Source organism: Lissotriton vulgaris, chromosome 5, assembly GCF_964263255.1.
Source record: "Lissotriton vulgaris chromosome 5, aLisVul1.2, whole genome shotgun sequence".
NCBI lineage: Eukaryota > Metazoa > Chordata > Amphibia > Caudata > Salamandridae > Lissotriton > Lissotriton vulgaris.
The window spans coordinates 1,269,993,804-1,269,999,266 of record NC_141693.1 but is presented as its reverse complement, the minus strand read 5'-3'; positions in this window follow the sequence as shown (position 1 = coordinate 1,269,999,266).

Below are 5,463 nucleotides of genomic sequence, written 5' to 3'. Positions count from 1 at the left end.
ATGGAATGCACCTCCTCCTGCTGTTTTGCGGGGAGCTCTTGTCTGGACAGCGCATCTGCCTTCCTGTTCTCAGTACCTGGACGAAAAGTTACCACAAAATTATATTCCGCAAAAAAGAGCATCCACCGCATTTGCCGTTGTGTCAGATGTCTCGCGGAGGACATGTATTGGAGGTTCCGGTGATCAGTATAAACTGTCACTGCCTGACAAGCCCCCCAAAGGTAAGGCCTCCACTCCTGAAAAGCCCTCTTTATCGCCAATAGCTCCTTCTCCGCTATAGAATAGTTGACCTCAGCCGAACTCAACTTCTTTGATAAATAAGCCACAGGATGGAGCTGACCTGTGTGGGAATCTCTCTGGGATAGAACTGCCCCTATTGCCTCATCCGAGGCATCTGCCTCGACAATAAAGGGATGTTCCAAGATGGGATGTGCCAACACCGGGGCCGTGGTAAATGCTTCTTTCAGAGCTTGGAACGCATTTTCAGCCTCCCTCGTCCACACAAAACTCATTCCTTTTCTCAACAATCTGGTAATGGGGACTGCCGTTTGAGAGAAATGCAAGATGAACCGTCTGTAATAATTGGCGAACCCCAAAAAACTCTGCACCTCTCTCACGTTCTTTGGGGCTGGCCAATCCCTCACTGCACTCACCTTCCTCTCCGACATCTGCAAACCACTTGGGCTGAGATTCACACCCAAAAACTCTACCTCCTGCACCCCAAACTCACATTTGCTCAGTTTCACGTACAACCTATGTTCCCTTAATTTATCCAGAACCTTGCATACATGGCTAGTATGACATGAGACATTCTGCGAATATATCAAGATGTCGTCTATGTACATCACCACGAATTGGTCAACATAGTCCTTCAGCACGTCATTGATAAAATATTGAAACGCTGCAGGAGCATTGCAAAGCCCAAAAGGCATCACCAAATACTCATACAGCCCATACCGCGTCTTGAACGCCGTTTTCCACTCGTCCCCTTCTCTTACCCTGACCAGGTGATACGCCCCATGTAAGTCCAAACGGGTATAGATCTTGGCCTCTCTCACCTGGTCAAGCAAGACTGAAATGAGGGGAAGAGGGTAACGGTTGCGGATGGTGTTCTTGTTCAAGACGCGGTAGTCCACACATGCTCTCAAGTCCCCGTTGGCCTTAGCTATAAAAAACAGAGGGGAGGCAGCAGGAGAGCGGGAAGGCCTGATGAACCCCAACCTGGTGTAATGCTCAATGTATTCCTTCAGATAGGTGGTTTCAGGTACAGATAAAGCGTATACTCTGCAAGAAGGTATGGTTGCCCCCTCCACCAGATCTATGCGGCAGTCGTATTCCCTATGAGGGGGTAGAGTTTCTGCCTGTACCTCGCTGAACACATCCATATAAGGCAAATACTCAACAGGCAGTCGTACATCCTTTTCCACAGCAGTAGCTGCCATAAAAGGGGTGGCTAATACCGTAACGTTAGCTGAAACACATGGCGCTAAATGGTCCTGACAAGTCTCAAGCCTAAAATGGAACTTTTTTGCCTGCCAATCCACCACCGGGTTGTGCTTACGCAACCAGGGCATACCCAAAATAATCTCATACTGTGGTGCAGCAATTATATTCAAAGCCAAAACCTCAGAATGCACATAGTCATGTAACACCATAGACAAACCCAACTCGCAGGTTTTTTCTGTTATCTGTCCCGATGTTAATGGTTGCCCATCAACTTCATCCACAAAATTGCCGGTTGCTCCGGAATCCAACATTACCATCACCTGATAACGTTCCAAGTCGCATTCCAGCGTCATGACTACAACTAAATGTGATTCAGTTTCTTCGGTACCAAGAGAAGACAATGAGGTGAGTTTCCACGCATGTCCTCCGTCTACACTACCTACGTCGTCTCCCTTCTGTTCATTCTCCTGCGCTATATTTGAGACAGCGACCTTTTTAAACTTATTGACATTCCCTGAAGACTTGGGTTTGGAAGGGCATTCCCTAACGTAATGTCCCTTCTTCCCACAATACATGCATAACCCTTGTAATCTTCTTGTCTCTCTCTCTTCTCTCGACAAAGGTGCTCTGATTGCTCCTATTTCCATGGGTTCAGGAGGGTTTTCTATTCCCCCAGTCATCTTGCGAGGGTTTCTGTCACCACTGTAAAACCCTTTTTCCCATTTTCTCCTATTACTCCCTCGGTCCGTTAACCTACTATCCATTCGTAACCATATCAACAAAAGAAGTAGGCTGAGGATCAACATGTGCCACCATATCTTTTAGGTCGTCATGCAACCCCTGATAGAAAAGAGACATTCTTTTCTCCTCAGGCCATTCGGCCTCGGCCACCAGTCTATTAAATGCAGTAAGATAAGAGATTAATTCGCCCCTACCTTGTCGTAATGCTAACAGCTCGCGATCAGCACTGAAAGTCGTGGCTCTCCTATCAAAAACCCTCTCGAATTCAGCTTTAAACGCTGCCCAATTCGACAGGAGAGCGTCGTCACGTTTAACCAAAGGCACAGCCCAATCAGCTGCATCCCCCACCAGATATGAGATCAAAAAAGCCACCCTCGAATGGTTTGTGGGAAATGCTGATGGCTTACAGGAGAAATGCATGAGAACCTGTGTCATAAACACATGCACTTTCCGGGGATCTCCGGAGAACCTTTCTGGAGTAGCCAATGGTATGGGTGGGGGCACAGTAACCTGTACATTAGAGGACGATGCAGAAGCGTTAAAAGGGTTCCCACTCAGGCGCTCTACTTTTTCCCGCAAAGTAGCGGTTTCGGCCTTAGAAGAGGCCAACTCCTGCTGCACCAAGAGCAAAGCCTGCATCACATCCTCCATGGACGCCATTGCTGCTACACACGGACCAGGCGGAGCGAAATTCGTGGGCTCGTGATTCTGTCAGGATTGCACTCCGCAGGATCCGTATGCAGCAACAATACTCCACCTCCGGACCCTCCGAACACCCTGAAGTTTACACACAGGGTGTTCAGACGATACGGCGAGGGAAAAACCCCAAAAGGGGAAAAAACCCAAAAGAATAAAGGGAAGAAGGAAAGGGGCAGCAGGGAAAAAGAAGCTGTAAGAAAAATAAGCAATGGTTAATACAATTCTTAACCCTACACTCAGTAATTTCTCACTAGACAAACATCTCCTTAATTCACCTGTATAACCACCTGTGTATACACCACACTGCTGTTCCTCTGCCTTCTTTGTTATCCTGCATGAACATAAGAACACGTGTAAGAACACCGGGGACATATACACTACCTGCCTAAAGTATTAGTACTCAATGGTAACATACCCTATGACCAGACACTGGGAAGCTCTGAAGAAATAGGCAATCCGAAATGAGTCTAAAAAGTGCAAGTAACTAAATGTAGCAAGCCAGTGTTTGTTGAATAACAAAATTAGTTCCCAACCAAAAAACAGATGAACTGAATCCTCTTTGCCATCATAGCGCGAAAGTATCCCTTATAATGGCAAGACAAGAAAGTACACCAAACACGGCATGGCGTAGTTCCTTCACTACTGCCATCCGCTTTGGTAAAGAAATCCAACAACCAAATAGATGATTCAAATCATCACGAGTTCATGCCGGTAGTGCGGAGGTCCTCATCCCCCCCTGCACTCCGGCACTTGAATTCCCAGTCTGAGAAATCCTTTCTCACAAACACAGTAGAAAAGCCTTCCCCCTAAAACCAAGTACTCCAGGGAACAAGTGCCCAGTTCTGTTACCGCTACTCGCAGCCGCGAGAAGCTATCACAATGTCAAATGAAAGAAATGAGCAAAAAGTAACATAGAACATACGCGCTAGCCAGCGCGATCTCAATACCGTGCAGAAAGTCAGATCCTCGGCGGAGGAAAGCACAGATACCGATGCAGGAACTCAGAGGCACCGGAGAGCAGCCGCTCTCGCTAAACAAACAGGAATCACGAGCACCGAATACCTGGCTCCGCCCTCTGATATCCTGTTGCACCACCGGGAATCATGGGAAATGTAGTTTTTCCCCTAAGGCTGCTGGGAACTGTATTTTTGGTAGGCGCACGCTGTCCTAAACCCTGACAGTCTGACCCTGTTCATAGGGGCGTTGGGTTGGAACACGGGGCCGTTGGCCGCACAGGGCAGACATGGGATGGCCTCAACCCTGAGAGCTGAGGTGATTGCTACTGGTTTCCTGACACCCATCCTCCTATGATGATGCAAACTGGACCTAAACCAACCCTTTCCACACTTAAATCTGAGGATAGGGGGATTGCAGTCACATGTTTTCAAGGAGGTAGTGCAGGGTGCCTGAGATCAATGCTCAACAATCAACCATCAGACATAAAAGCTTAAAAATAGCTTAAATGTTCAGTCAAGTACTTATCTTTTAAGGAAAATAAAATACCATGAATCACACAGCAATTCTAAATGCTGCACAATCCAATTGATTACACTGGGTGCGATCCTCCCATGGAGTGCTAGACCTGCTAATCTCTCTTGCTAGTACCTCCTGAGTTACCCTTCTCTGATTGGCCCCCATTTTTAGTAAAAGCATATATCAGGCTCAGTTGTATGTCTTAGTTTCACTACAGTCAAATGATCACTCAATTCACAACTGTTATCAAGTCTTCCCCCCTCTGGTGCAGCAGGTGGGTGAACATATGGTCCTTTCTCCTTATGGGGAGTTCTGGTGGTGCCTCTGTGCTTATGTGAGCAGGGTCTGCAGTGAACAAAGCAATCCTAAGGCCACCAAGTAGCTCAGGCTTGGGCAGTGACAATCTGAACACACACACAGCACAGTCCTGGGACAAAGAAGGTGATTTTCCAGCATGGTAGTCCTTTTGAATCACAATCCTAGTCAGGGTAAGGGGCAGGCAAAACCTACATTAACCTGCACTCACCCTCTGGTAGATTGGCACGGAGGAGTTAGGTTAAAATTAGAGACAATGTGTAAAGTATTTGTGCAACACTTCAAACAGTGAAGCAGGGAAAGCACCACACAAAAAGATCCCACACCAGGTTTCGAAAATAGAGTAGACTTTAATTAATGAAACAAGATCAAAACAATAAAAATCCAATTACTAGAACTGAAGATATTGAATTTTAAAGTTTGTGGTGAAATATGGGGCCAAAATATAAAAAAAGTATTATGATTATCTGGTCATGGTGGACCTGGACAAAGTATGCTGCCCGCTATGGAGCACAGGCCGACTACAGGGACCCAGTTATGCCCACTGAGCAAAGTACCTTAAATCCTGGTTGTGGAGAATCTGGGTTCCGAGATGCAACAAGGTGTAAGGTCCTGTTGCGTCAAAATTGAGAATCCTGTCGACTGGGCTTACAGTTCAAAGTCCAGTGTCGAGGATGTGAGGTGCAGTAGAGGCAATTCATTGATTCTGAGAGCGGGGAAGCTGCGATGCAAAAGTTCATCATCGCCGTTAAGGCTGCTGTTGACATGGGATACCGGTAGCTTACACCG